The sequence below is a fragment of the Pinus tabuliformis genome, chromosome 5_1 (assembly GCF_031772625.1).
Source record: "Pinus tabuliformis cultivar Carrire ecotype Pingquan chromosome 5_1, CPIR1, whole genome shotgun sequence".
NCBI lineage: Eukaryota > Viridiplantae > Streptophyta > Pinopsida > Pinales > Pinaceae > Pinus > Pinus tabuliformis.
The window spans coordinates 97,288-116,781 of NC_142305.1; positions in this window are offsets into that span (position 1 = coordinate 97,288).

Below are 19,494 nucleotides of genomic sequence, written 5' to 3' on the forward strand. Positions count from 1 at the left end.
AAACTTTAATTTTTAAACTCCATAAACTTTGGACCTTATGATAAATTTAATTTTTTGAACTTCATAATGTCTTCAGCTGGAAAATATTCACTTGTGCATTGTGTTAGACGACTTTTAGCATCTTCTGGATTGTGCAAACATGTGTATGATTTTCTAGTGTTAACATTGGAAAAAACAATATCTCCTTCCATATGATCAAAGAGATCATTAATATAAGGTGGATGATATCATTTTTTTATTGTCACTTGGTTTAATTTCCTATAATCAATGCATAAGCATAGATATCCATCCTTCTTTTTCCTAAAAATGACTAGTGCACCCCAAGGAGATACACTATAACACCCCTAATTTAATTACCCACTAATGATATAATTGATTTTTTTAATTATGTCTATGTGGCATGTAAATGTGGATGGGTCAAAAAATTGAAATAAATATATTGTAATTTGTTTTTAATTAAAAAGCCAAATAACTGATAAAATGGGTAGAGCCATTATATGGATCATGAACCATAAGAGGGGGAATGTGGTATCAAATCTAACCATGGATATATTCCTGAAAAAATAAATTATTTGACTAAGCGAAATATTCCAAAAATCTAAGATGATCAAATGTTCCAAGAAAACAGTTACTAAGATGGATTTGGTAGTTGAAAATCCAACTTCTATAATTATGGAAGTAGTTAGGATGTACCCGATGAGCCTCATAAATGGGTAACTATATGGGCTCATTTTACCTCCTAACCTAGTCAAATCAACCATTCTCTTAGCTTATTGTATGATTTTTTGATTATATTTATGCTTATGGAGTGAGTTGAGTTAGTTATGATTCCATGTGGTCTAACATGTGTTTAATGCAGACTATTGGTGAATTTCGAGGTCAAAGTCAAGGATCCAATGGAAAAATGGAAACAATAACTCGAAGTGGACAAAGGAGAGGACTTATAGAAGGGAATCCTCCTCATTTATTACTCCTCACTTCGAATTCCCCTTCATTCATTTCAGAGTATAAGCAGGCGAATCATGCACTAGAAGGCAGCCGAGCAAGTGGAGGATGACTGATGATTATCTCGAGTTTTGGGAGCCAAGCCTCCTTGATTTTAAGAAAGATGTTGGTAGCTTCATTGATATAAGTAGAGAGGCCTAGGGCCTCACTAGGGTATAATTTTTGTTGGATTTTTGCTTATGTAAACTCTGCTCAATTTCGAGCTTATTATTTTGTGAAAGTTTCATGTAATCTTGCTATTGTTTTGGAAATAAAGATGGAATCATTTTTGAGCTAGCACTGAGTTACCTCAGAGGGCTGAAGATCTTGGGTTAGGGCCCAATCCAAGCAGCCAAGCTCCTCTTTACTTGTATTTGTATGTTTTATTTCAGTTTGTAGATTAGGTTGCTATTAGATGTATTTCTTTTATGGTTAAGAATAGGTTGCTTTTGATGATTCAATAGTTTGCTTCCATTTGTGCTTTCTATAGCAGGTTAAGTAGTGATAAAGAAAAGATTCAAAAGGCTAGCAACAGTGCCTTGGCCTCTCTTCCTCCCTTTGGGACCATGATTTGAGGCAAAGACCCTCTTGCTTCCCCAAAAACACAGATTTTCCTCATTCATAGGACTTCTAGTGTTTGCAGCTTTTTAGTAGGTTAATAGTCTAGTTTTGCTTTGCTTCAGATCTTCTTCATCATGCTCACTTCTTTATTTGCAATATTATTCTTTCATGCTTTCCTTTCTTGCAGCATTTCTCAGCATTTCCTTTCATAGATCATAGTTTAGACTATTTTGATGCAAAACTCTGTTTTTCTAGATGCACTCATTTCATTGCTTGCTTGATCTTTTTGGTTGACTGTCAGTTCCTTTGTAGTAGATATCTTCTTGCAGTAGGCCAATTCATTAACCATCACATCCTCCATCTGATCCATGCCCTACAGGTCACCCAAACCTCACCTCAATTCTGCCTTAGTTTCCTGCATTTTCCATAGAACTTCTTCCTCTCTCCTTGAGTAAACCCAATCATCTTCCTCTCTCCCGGTGATTCATGGTAGACCTTAGGCACCCTAACACCTCATTCAAACATTCAGATAGCTTTTCCACCCACTCTCATACCCTCAAAACAGTGAAAACTTCTCTCGGCCTCCTCCTGTAGGCCTCCTGTAGTGGCCCTGTTTTCCTCTTGTAGATTTCCTGTGTCCTCCTATAGATTTTCCTATAGTCTTTCTTTTGAAGGCCGAGTGTGTGAAAAGACTCCAGAAGGCCACCTGAGACCTCCTAGTACCTATCCACACCATCCTACATCCTCTCAAGTCCCAAATCCACCCTCCAACGCCACCTATTTGCTGCCACGTTCACACACAATAAATTATATGCATGTCAAATTCACATAAAAATACATAAAAATCCAAAAAGATGTTTTTTGCTTCTTTACTTCCAAAAATAGCTTAGGTAGATGTTGTTTACTTCCTTGAGTAGGTAAAGGCATTCCTTTCATGGTTTTCATAGTGCTTTCTGCAAAAGTAGGATTAGTTGGTTAATTAGGGTTTACTAGGTTTGCGTTACATTTCAGTCTTTCTCCTTTCTGCAGTTAGAGTAGCATCTATAGAGTAATATTTCTCTCTTTTCATCACATATAGAGCTTCTTTTGGAATCCATGGAAGTTTCATTGAGCTCCTAGTGATCTTGCACCAGCTGACCAAGTGACAACCTGCAGTAGGAACTAGTACTTGTGCATACAGCACCGACGCTTCCAAATTTGTTATGAACTACCGGGTTGATAAGAGTAAAGTAGGCAGCCCAGGAGTTGCAGCATTATTGCTGCAATACTGGTGCTCACCATTTTTTAGCGCCGTTGCCAGGGAAGCGTCAGAGTATTTTATGATTACTGCTTTCTTCTATTTCCTATTGCAACATTATGCTAATAGTTCATTTCAGCAAAAGTAGACTAGTCATTTCTTTTCCTTTCAAGTTCTACATTTCCTTGCTTTCCTTTTCAATTCTGCAAATTTCATTTCAGCAAGTTCATTTCAGTTAGTTGCAATTTGTTTTGTTCAATCAATTTCAATTTTGTAGATACTATCAGTGTGGGGAAAAAGAAACAAAAGCCAACCAAAAAGATTTCCTTTCATGCCTCGTAGGAATAGAGATAACTCAGGAAAATTTTTGCCCAACACCCCCACTGCTTCACACAGCCAACCTTCTCTCTTCTTCGGTGGCTGCGATCAAGACAAACCCTTAGGTGAATAGCCAGACATATTTGAAGAACCTATAGGGGAAAATGAAGAAGAAAACATTCCTCGAGAGCCAATGGCTGAAAACAAAAACACTAGGGGGAATGGAGAGAGAATATAGGATACCTTTCCCATTCGGGAGACCAATGGGGACACCAAAATGAAGAACATAAGCCCTTCCACCCTACCTCATTTCCATGGTCTGACTACAGAAGATCCTGACACCTTCTTGTTCGATTTTGTTGTCATCTGTCAAACTTATGACTATGCAGAAGATGAGCAAAAGTTGAAACTGTTCCCTTCTACTCTCAAGGATGTAGCACTACATTGGTTCATGGGACTACCTAGCAATAGCATCACAACTTGGGCTCAGATTCAGCAAGCCTTTAACAACAAGTATCAAGACTATTGTAGGTCAAAAGATACTAAAGAAGAAATCTTCTGAATGACCATAAGAAGTGATGAGTCCCTAGAAGACTATGAAGAGAGGTTCCAACTCAGTTACAAAAGGGCCGGGTGTACACTTGACCCCGAGTCTCTGAAGTTGGTCTTGCTCAGGGAAATCTGGGAAGATCTTCTAGACACCCTCCATCTGCTGGCGGGGGGAGATAGCTACCAACTACCCTATGAGGACATAAAGACTATTTTTAGAAACCATTCTAGGGCAGCCAGAAAGAAAGGTAGGGGGAGTCCACCCATAGCCAGTACCTCTTCTTCCAACTCATCCATTAAAGGAGAAATTGGAAACATGCTGAAAGACTTCAAGAGTGAGATGCTGCAAACTCTTGCCATGCAAATGGACACCTTACATATCAAAAGAAAACAAGAGGAAGCAGAGAGGGCTTTGACTGTTTTTTTCCCTATATGCACCAAAAGGCATCCTAGGAATGAATGCCCATTGAACTCTATAGAGGTTTGTTTAGTCTATGAAGAAAATCATTTTACAGATAAGTGCCCTTCCTTGCCTAGACTTAAAGCTGTATATCAAGGGGCTGAGGGAGTCACTGAACAACTCTACTACATAAATCAAAGAAGGTTGCTTAGACCTAGACCATACCAGCAAGGGATGCAAGGGACATCTCAGGCATACTACAACCCCAACCAAGTGCCCTCAATACCTTCTTGGGGTCCCCCTACTCATCCTTCCTAGTCCACACCACCTCCTTGTTCCTTAACATCTCAATATCATGCCCAACAAACCACCCATTCATTTCAATCCTATGGTCAACTGCAGCCTCAGTGGAATGCATATCATCAGGGGTGGAGGCCCCAATACAACTCTCTTCCCACTCTTATGCCTCCACCACCTGCCCAACCACAACCATTACCTTCTGCTCCACCAAGGCAACCCCAATGCCTACCCAGCCAAATCCGAACCCAAACAACAAACAGGCTCAGCAAGTGTATAATGGGGAACCAACATGCCCAACTTATGCTATGGAGATTCAAGAAATCAACTTGCGATCTGGGAAAGTTCTCCCAGATAGCCAGCCTCCACCCAAGGAGGTTGAGGAAGATAAAGAGGAAATAAAACCTAAAGCAAATCCACCCTTTCCTGAGATACTATCCATGACAGTCTAGCCTACCCCAGAAGAGACTGAACTCCTGGGAGAATTGAAACATTTATGTGTAAAGATACCACTTCTCCAAGCCATAAAAGATGTACCTATCTATAATAGGTTGATCAAAGAGAAGTGCTTTAGGCATCCAAGAAGGTGTAAGAGAGATGTCCCAACCATCAATGTCATAGGACAACTATCTGACCTAATGTTGGGGTAGTTAATCTGTCTAAAATATTTGGACCCTGGAAGCCCAGTAGTTGATGTCCACATCAATGGCACAATTATCCCACATACCTTGATTGATCTGGGAGCTGCCATTAATGTGATGACCAAGGACACAATGCTAAAACTCAACCTCTAGGGCTTCTTAAGGAAGACCACGACAGTGCTACAGCTAGTAGACTGCTCCACCGCGACCCCTGAGGGGATTGTGGAAGATGTGATGGTCTCCATTGATTCTTGGGAGTACCCTATTGATTTCTTAGTTCTCCAGCCAAAGGCAAAGCTCACTGGGTATCCTCTCATTCTGGGAAGACCTTGGTTGGCTACCACTGATGCCTACATTATCTGTCGAGCTGGGAACATGACCATAAAGAATGGGCACATGTCCTCCATTGATTCTTTGGTTGGAGGAGGAAGATGAGGATGAAGTTTATTCCACATCACTTTGTACATTAGAAACTGCCATGGGGGGAAAACCGCGAGATGAGGATGATATGATCGAAAATTTGATTCAGAATCCACCTCCCAATGTATCATCATTAGAAGACATAGTAAGAGAAACCCAAAACAACCCCTCAACTGATCTATGTGTGGCAGATCCTACTCCTCCCCATGTCAAAAATACAGAGTTCAGCCCAGAAAGGACATTGAAAATCACTCCATCCCTATCTACTTCCCAAGAGAAGGAGCTATGCAGCTGTTAAAATTGGCAACTAGGGAAAAACTTCATGTGGGTCATCTTATTCATGGCTTATAATATTTTTATTAGATTCCTCTCGTCGAGAGGTGTAGGATTGATATAAAGATCATCCAATTCCGATAAGTATTCATGGAGATATGAATTTATTTTGATTATGGAATTATTATCAAGCCGACCTACAACTCATGTAGGCTCAGAAGCCCAACAGTCGCATCTATTCACCCACCAACGTTGTGTATAAATAGAAGAGGACTTTTCCTCATTTGGACTCACTCATCTCATCACATCTCTCTCTCTCTACTGCGTAGAAATGAGTCTCTTCTCTACTGCGCTGAAATGGGTCTCTCTCTCTCACACATGTGAAACCAGAAGCTGTTGAATTTGAAGCTGCAACTGCAGAAGTAAAGATTGACTTGCATGGCCTAGAAGATCTCCTCTTTGGAACTGCAATGTAGGTTCATCTGAACCTCCTTTGAAAGCCACAACTTTTTGTGGTGGAATGAAGTCAATCCGACGAACGGTTTGCAAGATATCGACTGCCCTAGTTTGAAGCCGGAAACTGCTGAAACTGAAGTTGCAACTACAGAAGTAAAGATTGACTTGCGTGGCCTAGAAGATATCCTCATCTGAATTGCACTGTAGGTTCATCTGAACCTCCTCTAGAAGACGAAACTTTTGGTGGTGGAATGAAGTCAATCCGACGAACGGTTTGCAAGATATCGACTGCCCTAGTTTGAAGCCGGAAACTGCTGAAACTGAAGCTGCAACTGCAGAAGTAAAGATTGACTTGCATGGCCTAGAAGATCTCCTCATCTGAACTGCGCTATAGGTTCATCTAAACCTCCTCTGGAAGACAAAACTTTTGGTGGTGGAATGAAGTCAATCCGACTGTCGGTTTGTGAGATATGGTCTGCCCTAGTTTGATAATGAAGCCGCTAATGCTGATGCTACTGATCTAGGGTTTGCTACTGCTGATATGAATCAGATTTATTGTACTATTTCTCTCTGCTAAATTATTGAAGATAAAAGAAGATTTGATCAAAGGGTTTCCCCACACATTGTGGGGTTTGTCCCTGGCTAGCCGCCACATATTGTGTCTCTTGTCTTGGCTTGTTTTCTGTCGATCGTTTAATGTTCTATGTGCACTTTACTTTATGTACATGTGATTGCTAATCGGTGGAATATAATAAGAAAAAGAAGTAAACTATTATAAGCATAGAACATACCATAACTTAACATGGTATCAGAGCTGAGGTGAAGACAAAGCCCGAGCAAGAGCAAGAGCAATCATTAAAGAGAAGATTGGCAAGGCTATCCTAAAAGAATTATGGGGTCCTCAACACTCTTTCCTGCCGAAGACAAGCTCCGTGAGAAAGCTGACTATCACGGATGGAAGATGTCTATCAATCTAACCCTTGAAGATCAAGGAGTGCTGGACCATGTAAGAGGCAATATTGTTGAGCCTTCATCAAATGCATCTGCTGCTTCCTGGAACAAATGGAAAAATGGAGAAGTCAAAACAAAGAAGATCATCCGAGACTCTATCGACAAGCGCTTGGTGGCCTACATCTCTGATCTAGACACCTCCAAGGAAATCTACGACAGACTGGTGAGTGTATTTAAAGTTAATGATGCAAATCAAGTTTTTTTTCTTAGAAATAAGTTGAGGGAAATCAAGAAGGGTAAAGATGAAAGTATGCAAGCACAATAATCACCGAGATCAAGAACGATCTCCTATCTATTGGGGAAACCATTACTGACAGAGAAATGGCACTCACAACTCTCGGAGGATTACCATCTGAATGGTATGTGTTCAGGACTACTCTTCTGAACAATAATGTAATTCCTAGTTTCGAGGGATTAATGGCTAGATGCATTCAAGAACAAACAAGGGTAGAAGAGCAGGAAATGCCCTTGCCTAAAGGTCCTCCTGCTGCTTTTTCTTCTCATGCTAAGAAAAGAAATAATTCTGGGTCTAAATCGAAAAGAAACGCTGGATTTAAGGGTGGAAGAAAAGGACGATGTTTCATTTGCAATAAAGCAGGTCACTATGCAAGGGAATGCCCTGATAGAAAGGACTCTCACCGTGAAGATGATCAAAATCCCTCTCATGGCAATCAAAGGAATGACAAATTCAATAGCAAAGGTAAGAGGAGAGCTGGGAATCAAGGAAGAGGACAAGCATTCAAGAAGGCCAAAAATTCCAGGATGTATTAAATGCACCTGACCTCAAAAAGAACCTAGTTTCCATCTCGGGAACGGAAGACAAAGGCTACAAGGTAACCTTCAGCAATGGCAAGGTATGTATATGGAAAAATAATGTTAAAGATGCCTTTACTCTTGGGTTTAGTGTTGATTCATTATATCAGGTCGATGGAAGTCTGCTAGGTGTCATGTCTTATGACACATCTCTTCAGTCTGAACTTTGGCATTAGAGGTTTTCCCCCCTTCATTATAAAGCTATACTCGGTGTAAGACAAATGGTGATAGGGATGCCCAAATTCTGAATAGAGAATGAAGGTGTATGTCTAGGATGTGCTGAAGGAAAGCTCAAAAGGGGACCATTCCCCTCAAGCCAAAGCAAGACCTCTGATATATTACAATTGGTTCACTCAGGCATACCTGAGGTTGGCATTAAGAGGGAGACTACTACACCACATACTCCTGAGCAGAATGATGTGGTGGGAAGGAAGAACCACACGATGATGGAAGCTGTCTGGGCCATGCTACATGATCAAAGACTTCTGATGTTTCTATGGGCTCAAACTACAATCACCACCGTATATGTACAAAATCGATGCCCTCATCAAGCATTGGGTTCCTAAACTCCTGAAGAAATGTTCACCACTGGTCAAAGGGAAGTCATGATTAGTCATGATGTCACCTTTGACAAAGATATGGCTCTTAGCAAGGTGGACAATCTGCTGACTTTGAGTAGCTCTCAAGAAGCCGACACCAGGGAACCGAAAGAAAAGGATGATGAATCAATGCCTGATGTAGAAGAACCCATGGATCCGATTGATCCTCATCCACATGAGCCTTCCTCTTCTAAGAAGAGGCCTTCATGGCTTAGGGGGATACTTGATGATGCTAAAGGACATGCTGCACCCTGAGGAACCTTCCGTCAAAGTAAGAAACTTAATAGGTATCAAGGATACCTGACCATCATGAGCACGATCATATAAAATGAGCCTTCGTCATTCTCAGATGCCGTCAAGCATCAAGTATGGAAGGATGCTATGACCGAAGAATATGAGTCTATCATAAAGAATGATGTTTGGGAAGCAGTTCCCAGACCCCAGGACAAGACTGTTGTTACTTCCAAATGGCTTTACAAGATAAAGCATGCAGCAGATGGAAGCTCGGAAAAGTATAAGGCTCGTTTTGTTGCTCAAGGTTTCTCCCAAAAGGAAGTTATAGACTATGATGAGATATTTGCACCTGTTGCCAGATATACGATCATCTGCTCGATCATAGCCCTTGCCGCTTCACAAGGATGGAACCTACATCAGATGGATGTCAAGACTGCGTTCTTGCATGGCTCGATCAAAGAAGAGGTCTACGTGGAGCAACCCGAAGGATTTGAGATTTATGATCGAAAATCTCATGTATGCAGGTTGAAGAAAGCTCTTTATGGGCTGAAGCAAGCACCCCGAGCATGGTATGAGAGGATCGATAGCTACTTGATGAAGCTAGGATTCACTAGGAGTGAAGCCGATCCTAACCTTTACTTTAAGGTTGAAGATGACAAGCCTCTCATACTTGTGTTGTATGTGGGTGACCTCTTTCTAACAGGTGCAGACCCTCTCATTCACAAATGTAAGAGGGAGCTGGCCTCTGAATTTGAAATGAAAGACCTAGGACTGATGCACTACTTCCTAGGACTTGAAGTATGGCAGAAGCCAAGGGAAATTTTCCTTTCTTAAGGGAAATATGTGGTAAAGATATTGGAAAGATTTGGTATGATGGACTGCAAGCCTGTGACTACCTCGAGGAACTTAACTTTTAGAAGTTATATGGTATTGATGTCGGACCAGATTTGGGAAATGCCTTTCAGTTTCATAAACTCATTCGCATTGATGTTCTTGGTGAACCTCCGTCCAAACATATTTTTTACAGTTAGCATTGTGAGCTCATATTTGGTTGAGCCTCATTGGATTGATGCCAGGAATCTTCTGAGATGTCTTCAGGACACAATCTCTCATGGATTAAGATACACTGCCGGAGATGTGAGACTACTTGGATATACTGATGTTGATTGGGCAGGTAGTGTGGTGGACCATAAGAGCACTTTCGGGTGCTGTTTCACCTTGGGATCTGCTTCGATATCCTAGATGAGTAGGAAGCAGAAGTCGGTGGCTTTGAGCACCGCCGAAGTAGGATATATTGTTGCTAGCATAACCTCGTGTGAGGTAGTTTGGTTGCGAAAGCTCTTCAGTGAGCTGTTTGGATTTACAGTGGATACCACTGTGATTCTCTATAACAACCAGAGGTAGGATTGGATTATTGAGGAATCCCGTATTCGTTGATTGCTCCAGTAGATAGACATCATCTTGGATATGGTAAGTTGATGAGCAAGGAGGCTCCATCGCATTAAGATGATGTACAGGTTGATACACCTTGTCAAAGCCCCGAGGAAAGATCTAATCTGTGATTTTCCCAAACGACTTGGAGTCAGTAAGAAACCCTTGTACAAAGGTCCTGCATGTTGCATACATTGAGCTCTGGGAGCTCTGAGGGCTTGCGGTTATTACTGGAGCAACATACGACCACAGGGTGACTCACCCTCCCCTGGTGGTGCACACTGGAACAAGATGATTTGCTCTCTTGTGGGACAAGATGATTCGCTCTCTTGTGGAACAGGATGATTCGCTCTCCTATGTAGCAAGATGATTAGTTCTCCTGTGAGGCCTGGATTGATGTGTTCTCCATGGCGATTGTAGCAGGATTGATGTGTTCTCCTGTGAGGCCTGGATTGATGTGTTCTCCATGGCGGCCTGGATTGATGTGTTCTCTATGGCAATTGTAGCAGGATTGATGTGTTCTCCTGTGAGGCCTGGATTGATGTGTTCTTCATGGCAATTGTAGCAGGATTGATGTGTTCTCCTATGAGGATAGGATTGATTAGTTCTCCTGTCGAGGCATCCTACCCATGCAGTCTAGGACTCAGGGGAAGTACCTCTCATCTGATCAATGAGCAGGGAAATGAAGTTAGGGACCATAGTAGTACCAATGGACGCATCGTTGTAACTACTGTACTCCCTACGCTAGGATGACCTCCATTGATCTGGGATCAATGATACTGGTCTGGGACCAGTGGTAGGAGTTGTACCATACTATGATGCGGACTTCGGGTCAGTTGAGACTGGTCTGGGATCAGTGGCACATACTCTAAGACTGACTTTGAGTCAGTGGAGGATGATATTGGTCTGGGACCATTGGAGTTGTACTCACTATGACGCTGACTTTGGGTTGGTTGAGACTGGTTTGGGACCAGTGGTACATACTCTGAGGCTGACTTTGAGTCAGTATGATACATCTTCGATCATTTCTTCTTCTTCATAATTCGGACAAAAGCAGAGTAGAACAGAACAATGCAAGAGTAGAGCAGAACAGAACAAAACAGTACAGATCAGTGCAGGGCAGAACAAGACAAAGCAGAACAGGAAAAATAGAGCAGAGCAGGGCAAGGGTCAGGCTGTACAAGGCAGTGCATTTGATGGATGAATAGTAACGACCGATAGACAGATTGGAGATGAAGTTCTCCATGGTTGAGAGGGAGTGTTAAAATTGGCAAACAGGGCAAAACTTCATGTGGGCCATCTTATTCATGGCTTATAATATTTTTATTAGATTCCTCTCGTCGAGAGGTGTAGGATTGATATAAAGATCATCCAATTCCGATAAGTATTCATGGAGATATGAATTTATTTTGATTATGGAATTATTATCAAGCCGACCTACAACTCATGTAGGCTCAGAAGCCCAACAGTCGCATCTATTCACCCACCAACGTTGTGTATAAATAGAATAGGAATTTTCCTCATTTGGACTCACTCATCTCATCACATCTCTCTCTCTCTACTGCGCAGATATGAGTCTCTTCTCTACTGCGCTGAAATGGGTCTCTCTCTCCACACATGTGAAGCCGGAAGTTGTTGAATTTGAAGCTGCAACTGCAGAAGTAAAGATTGACTTGCGTGGCCTAGAAGATCTCCTATTTGGAACTATGCTGTAGGTTCATCTGAACCTCCTTTGAAAGCTGCAACTTTTGGTGGTGGAATGAAGTCAATCCGACGAACAGTTTGCAAGATATCGATTGCCCTAGTTTGAAGCCGGAAACTGCTGAAACTGAAGCTGCAACTACAGAAGTAAAGATTGACTTGAGTGGCCTAGAAGATCTCCTCATCTGAACTATGCTATAGGTTCATCTGAACCTCCTCTGGAAGACGAAACTTTTGGTGGTGGAATGAAGTCAATCTGACGAACGGTTTGCAAGATATCGACTGCCCTAGTTTGAAGCCGGAAACTGCTGAAACTGAAGCTGCAACTGCAGAAGTAAAGATTGACTTGCGTGGCCTAGAAGATCTCCTCATCTGAACTATGCTATAGGTTCTTCTGAACCTCCTCCGGAAGACGAAACTTCTGGTGGTGGAATGAAGTCAATCCGACTGTCGTTTGTGAGATATGGTCTGCCCTAGTTTGATAATGAAGTCGCTAATGCTGATGCTACTGATATAGGGTTTGCTACTGCTGATATAAATTAGATTTATTTTACTATTTCTCTCTGCTGAATTATTGAAGATAAAAGAATATTTGATCAAAGGGTTTCCCCACACATTGTGGGGTTTGTCCCTGGCTAGCCGCCACATCTTGTGTCTCTTGTCTTGGCTTGTTTTCTGTCGATCGTTTAATGTTCTATCTGCACTTTACTTTATGTACATGTGACTGCTAATCGGTGGAATATAATAAGAAAAAGAAGTAAACTGTTATAAGCATAGAACATACCATAACTTAACAGCAACCTACTGAGAAAACATCTAGATGCCTTCGCCTGGGGTTATAAGGAAATGAAGGGAGTGCACCCTTCAGTATGTACTCATCATATATACATCAAGGAAGATTGCAAACCAGTCAGGCAGCCTCAAAGGAGGATGAATCCAACACTTAAAGATATTGTTAAGGAAGAACTATAGAAATTGCTTGATGCAGGATTCATCTATCCCATCTCTGACAGTGAATGGGTCTCTCCTTTGGTGCTAGTACCAAAGAAAATGGTAAGTGGAGAATCTGTTTTGACTATCAGGAATTGAACAAAGCCACTAAAAAGGACCATTTTCCTTTACCTTTCATAGATCAAGTGTTAGACGGTCTGGCAGGGAATTTTTTTTTCTCTTTCCTAGATGGGTTTAACGGGTACAATCAGATTCAAATCAGCCCGAAAGACCAATATAAGACCACTTTCACTTGTCCTTGGGGTACCTTTGCATATCGGATCCTTCCTTTTGGTTTGTGAAACGCTCTGGCCACTTTCCAAAGAGTGGTATTGAGTATATTTTCTGAACTGGTTCATGATGCAGTAGAAATATACATGGATGATTTTACTCCTTATGGTTTTGACTTTTAGGAAGCTTTATCTAACCTAGGAAAAGTTATAGATAAGTGTATTGAGATGAACCTGTCCCTCAGTTCGGAAAAATGTGAGTTTTTGATGACTGAAGGGACCGTGTTAGGTCATGCAATATCTAAGCAAGGACTGCAGGTGGACCCCAACAAAATTTCCATCATCCAAAGGGTCCCACATCCTCAAAAGGTGAGAGATGTTAGAAGTTTCCTAGGCTTAGCCAGATATTACAGAAGATTCATTAAAGATTTTAGCAAACTAGCCTCTCCTTTGTTTGGCCTCTTAGGCAAAGATGTTGAGTTCATATGGTCGGAAAACTGTCAAGAAGCCTTAGATACCTTGAAGAGGAAGCTAGTGACTGCCCCAATTCTCATAGGCCCAAATTGGGCCCTACCTTTCCACATTCACACAGATGCCTCGAACCAAGCAATAGGAGCAACCTTAGGACAAATTGATGAAAAGTTACCTTATGCCATATACTTTATAAGCAAAAAATTGTCAAAGACAGAGTTAAACTATATAGTGACCGAGAAGGAACTCCTAGCTGTTGTGCATTCCTTAAACAAATTCAGACATTATATCACCGGTTATCAAACCTTTGTGCACACTGATCATGCTGCAATTTTATATTTAATTAACAAACCAGATGTAAATGCTCGCATTATTAGATGGTTTCTTTTATTGCAGTAGTTTGATTTGACCATTATTGATAAGCCTGGTAAAGAAAATGTTGTTGCTGACTTTTTGTCTACAGTAAATTTTCCTGTAGGTGAAGAAGGAATGGTGGATGACCAAATGCCATATGAACATTTGTTTTCTATCTCAGTCCTCTCTTTATGGTTTGCGGATATAGCAAACTACTTGGTTTCAACACAGTTCCCACCACACTTGTCCTCAAAAGAAAAGGGAAAGATAGTAAGGAAAAGTGCCCCTTTCACCTAGATTGGGGGCAATCTCTTCAAACTTGGCCCAAATCAGATCTTGAGAAGATGTGTCAGGGAGGAGGAAGTCTTTGACATCCTCCTGACCTGTCATGATGGACCTTGTGGAGGTCATTTTGTAGCAAAATGAACTGCCTTCAAGATATTACAAGCAGGCTACTACTGGCCCACTCTTCTTCACGATGTGAGGAGATATACCAGCCAACATGATCGGTGTCAGAGGATGGGGAAACCTACTCCAAAGGATGATATGTCCATGCAACCTCAAGTGACCTTTGAGCCATTTGAGAAGTGGGGCATGGACTTTGTGGGTCCTATCAGCCTCCTTCAAAGCAGAAACAATACATCATTGTGTGCACCGATTACCTAACAAAGTGTGCAAAGACAAAAGCAATCAAAGCAGTGACAGAGGAAAAAGGTAGCTGAGTTTTTGAGAGAAAACAAATTCTACAAGTTCGGGTATCCAAGATAGTTGGTCACTGTTGGGTCCCTATAATACTAGTGATTACCCCATTACTATTGTAGTTATACCCCCTATTTATATTGTTGTGCCCCTATTACCCCCATATTGTTATTTCTGTGCCCCATAGAATCCCTCTATTGTTATTTTTGTGGCTTTATATTATTATTGTTAGGTCGGCTGGATTATATTGTGACTCCTTAGACTCCTATATATAGAAAGGAGGTTTTGTCATTTGTATCATCCAAGAATTGTTCATTTATGTAATGTAAAGGAGGTTTCCCCCTCGAAGAGGCTGAATTCTAAGGCGTGGATCTCTCTTTTCTATCTTTTTGTGAGCTGGTTTCATAACATTTGGTATCAGAGCTTTGGATTCTAGGGTTTCGCTGCTCCAAACAGGTCATCGTGGCATTTTCGCTATAACTTTTTTTCTGTGACGTTTCAGAAGTCAGAAAAAAAACCCATTTGAGAAGAAATCGCGCTGAACCTTGGGTCCAAATTTCAGAGCTTTTCGCGCGATATTTGCGGAGATATGATCTGAGGAAGTTGGTCTTTTTGCAGACTCCTGAATTACATTCAAAACAGGTGACCTGGGGAAAATCGTCATAACTTTCTCTCTGGGGATCGGATTGAAATTTCGTAAGAAGGTACAGAAAGAGGACGGACTGTAGTTTCTTGTATGTGTGTTTCAGATTCAAAGGTTGAAACAGTGACTCGTGGCACGTCGTACAAGTTCGCTCTACTGAACCAGTCTAAAAGCAAGTCACTGTGGGAGATTTCACATAACTCTTCCTTGGAGAATCCAATTTGGCTCAGACTTGTGGCATTGGAAAGAGGACGCAGAAGGCTACTACAGGTAGCAATTTCAGAATTGGATGATTCGAAATTACAGAGATACATCAGATTCAATATCAGGCTTCTATAAAGTGAAAAAAGGTGTGTAGTTTTTTTTTTTTAATTTTTGTGTAAGCTTGGTTTTAAGGAATTCAAAGGGCATAGTAAAGCATTATTATCGGTAACTGATGCCCCGAGGAAAGAAAATGCAAACACCTAGTAAGGAACCTGAAAGCTCTAGCATGACTCATGAAGAAGAGGAAGAAATGCTACATGATATATCAAAATTACAAGAACAAGTGCAACAAATGTCACGCTCACAAAAGCTAACAGAAGCTAAGATGAATGGCGTGGAATCTAAGATAAAGGGCATGGAAGCTAAGATGGAGGATTCGATGGCAAATTTGAAGATAGATTTGAAGACAGACATGGAAGAATTGAAGAAGTTGCTACAAGAAAGGGTCACTAATGGTGAAAAGGTAGTAAAGGAAACTCATGATGAGAACAAAAGAAATGTTAATCATGATTCCATAGACTCTAATGTTGGATCGAAGACTCACCATGTTCCAAAAATCGATATGAGGAAGTTTGATGGCAAGGATCCCGCCACATGGATATTACAGATGGAGCAATTCTTCGATCTCAATAATGTGCAAAACACACAAAAGGTACGTATGGCAACTTTATATTTGGAACCAAATCAGTTTGTATGGTATCAATGGCTTTGTTCTCGTAAACAATTTATCACTTGGGCAATTTTTACGGAAGAATTGATAGCACATTATGAGGATACAAAAAGCAACACTTTTTTTAGCCAATTGATAAGTCTCAAACAAAAGGGTTCAATAATGGAGCACATTGAGGAGTTCCAAAAATTGAACATAAGGGTAAAAGATATTCCAGAGGAGCATAGGATTGATGTGTTCATAGGGTCTTTAAAGGATAATATCCAACATGATGTGCGCCTTTGGGAACCTGATTCATTAGAGAAGGCATTCAGGTTAGCAAGAAAAATGGAAAGCAAAATTATGGCAACTAGGAAGCATACCATTCACAACTATAAAGACGGAAGTGTTGTTGCCCATAGTCTTCCACAACCTACAAGGTTGACACCACAACAATTGGAAGAAAAAAGAGCAAAAGGGCTTTGTTACAATTGTGATAGCAAATACACAAAAGGTCATAAGTGTGCTGAGAAGAAATTATTCTACATAGATTGTGAAGAGGAAGAAGAAAAGGAGCAAGAAAGGTCAAAAGAAGAGGATATATTCCAGGAACAAAGCCTAGATGAAGAACAAATAAATCCGACCATATCTTGTAATGCATTGGCGGGAATTACCACTCCTCAAACCATCAAGATAGAAGGACAAATCAAGAAGAAAAAGGTAATAGTGTTGATTGATTCAGGAAGCACCCACAATTTTATTCATTGTAGGGTAGCAAAAGAATTGAATTGCTTCCTATATCCAGCACCAGAGTGTCAAGTGATGATTGCAAATGGAGGAACAATAAATTGTTCTGGAAAGTGCCATAATATCAAGCTATCCATGGGAGAATATGTATTGACTAGCCCAATGCTTTCCATTCCAATGGGAGGTGCTGATGTTGTACTAGGAGTCCAATGGCTACAATCCTTGGGTACAATAGCTTTTAATTTTCAAGAACTTTTCATGAAATTTTCTGTGGAAGGAAAGGAAGTTGAATTAAGGGGTATTGCAGGGAAACCAGGAAAGATAATCAGCTCTAATGGCATGACAAAGCTTCTAAAAAAGGAGCAAAGAGGTGTAATTGCACAATTATGTTCGCTAGATGTTTCCACATTGGAATCATCTATTTCTCCAGATCTCCAAAAAGTCCTGGACAATCATTCCAAGGTATTTGAGACTCCCAAAGGTCTCCCACCTATGCGTGATCATGATCATGCTATTCATCTGATTCCAGGAAGTGTTCCTCCAAACATCAGGCCGTACAGATATCCCTATGTCCAAAAAAGTGAAATTGAACGTATGGTTGCAGAAATGCTAGAGGCTGGTATAATTCAACCGAGTCAAAGTTCTTTCTCAGCTCCAGTAGTATTGGTGCACAAGAAGGATGGATCATGGCGCATGTGTCCAGATTATAGGGAGCTCAACAAGCTCACTATTAAAGATAAGTTCCCCATTCCTGTTATTGATGAATTACTGGATGAATTGCATGGATCAATTTACTTCACCAAGTTGGATCTTCGTTCGGGATATCATCAAATCAGAATGAAGATTGAAGACATTCCGAAAACGGCATTTAGAACTCATGAGGGTCATTATGAATTTTTGGTCATGCCTTTTGGCCTTACCAATGCACCTTCAACATTTCAAGGTTTGATGAATTCAATTTTCAAACCATTCCTTAGAAAATTTGTGTTAGTATTTTTTGATGATATACTAATCTACAGCAAGTCTTGGAAGGATCATGTTGAACATGTTGACAGGGTGCTACAACTATTGGAGGAGAAACAATTATATGCAAAAAGATCCAAATGTTTCTTTGGAGTCCAGGAGGTGGAATATTTGGGTCATATTGTATCTCATGAAGGAGTTAAGGTAGACCCTAGCAAAATTAAAGCCATTAAGGAATGGAAAATCCCCACATCCATAAAGCATCTGCGAGGATTTCTTGGGTTGACAGGGTATTATCGCAAGTTTGTTAAGAATTATGGGAGAATAGCAGCACCTCTAACAACATTATTGAAGAAAGATTCATTTTCATGGACTTCGGAAGCAACAAAGGCCTTTGAACATCTTAAAGAGGCAATGTGCCAAGCACCGGTCTTAGCTACACCGGACTTCACAAAAACCTTTATTGTGGAATGTGATGCTTCAGGAAATGGAATTGGTGCTGTTCTAATGCAAGATGAAAGACCCATTGCTTTTGAAAGTCGTCCAATCAAGGGAAAGTTTTTAAGCAAAGCTATTTATGAGAAGGAAATGTTGGCAATACTCCATGCACTTAAGAAATGGCGACCCTACCTAATGGGAAGACACTTCAAGGTAAAAACGGATCATGATAGCCTTAAATACTTTTTAGAACAAAGATTATCCTCTGAAGAGCAACAAAAGTGGGTCACAAAGATGTTGGGTTATGACTTTGAAATCATCTACAAAAAAGGGAAGCAAAATGTGGTGGCAGATGCACTCTCAAGAAAGGATGAGGATGTGGAAGCATTGTTGTGTGCCATTTCTATTATCCAACCAGATTGGATAAACGAAGCAAGGGAGGAATGGAAGAATGACGAAGAAGTGTGGGCACTTATTCGAAAGCTACAACAAGATTCCAGTACTTCTGATACATTTAGCTGGCAAAATGATTCGTTATGGTACAAAGATCGCTTATACCTCTGTAAGAATTCCCAGCTAAAACAAAAGATTCTTATGGAATTGCACACTTCTCCCTTAGGAGGGCACTCAGGATTTTTAAAAACTTACCACAGGGTTAAGAAGGAATTTTTTTGGGATGGCCTTAAATCAGATATTCAAAAGTTTGTGGCGGAATGTTTGGTTTGCCAACAAAATAAAGTTGAAACAATTAAGACACCGGGTCTATTACAACCTTTATCCATTCCAAGCCAACGTTGGGAGGAGGTTTCAATGGATTTTATCACAGGTTTACCCAAGTCTGAGGGAAAGAGTGTCATCATGGTGGTAGTTGACAGACTTACCAAGTATGCACACTTTTGTGCATTATCACATCCATTTAAAGCCAGTACAGTTTCTACTGCATTTATGGAAACAGTTCAAAAGCTACATGGAAACCCAAAGATTATTGTAAGTGACAGAGATCCCATTTTCACTGGAAATTTTTGGACAGAATTATTTTCTTGTCTTGGTACTCAGTTAGCTCATAGCTCATCTTATCATCCTCAATCTGATGGGCAAACTGAGATAGTAAACAAATGTTT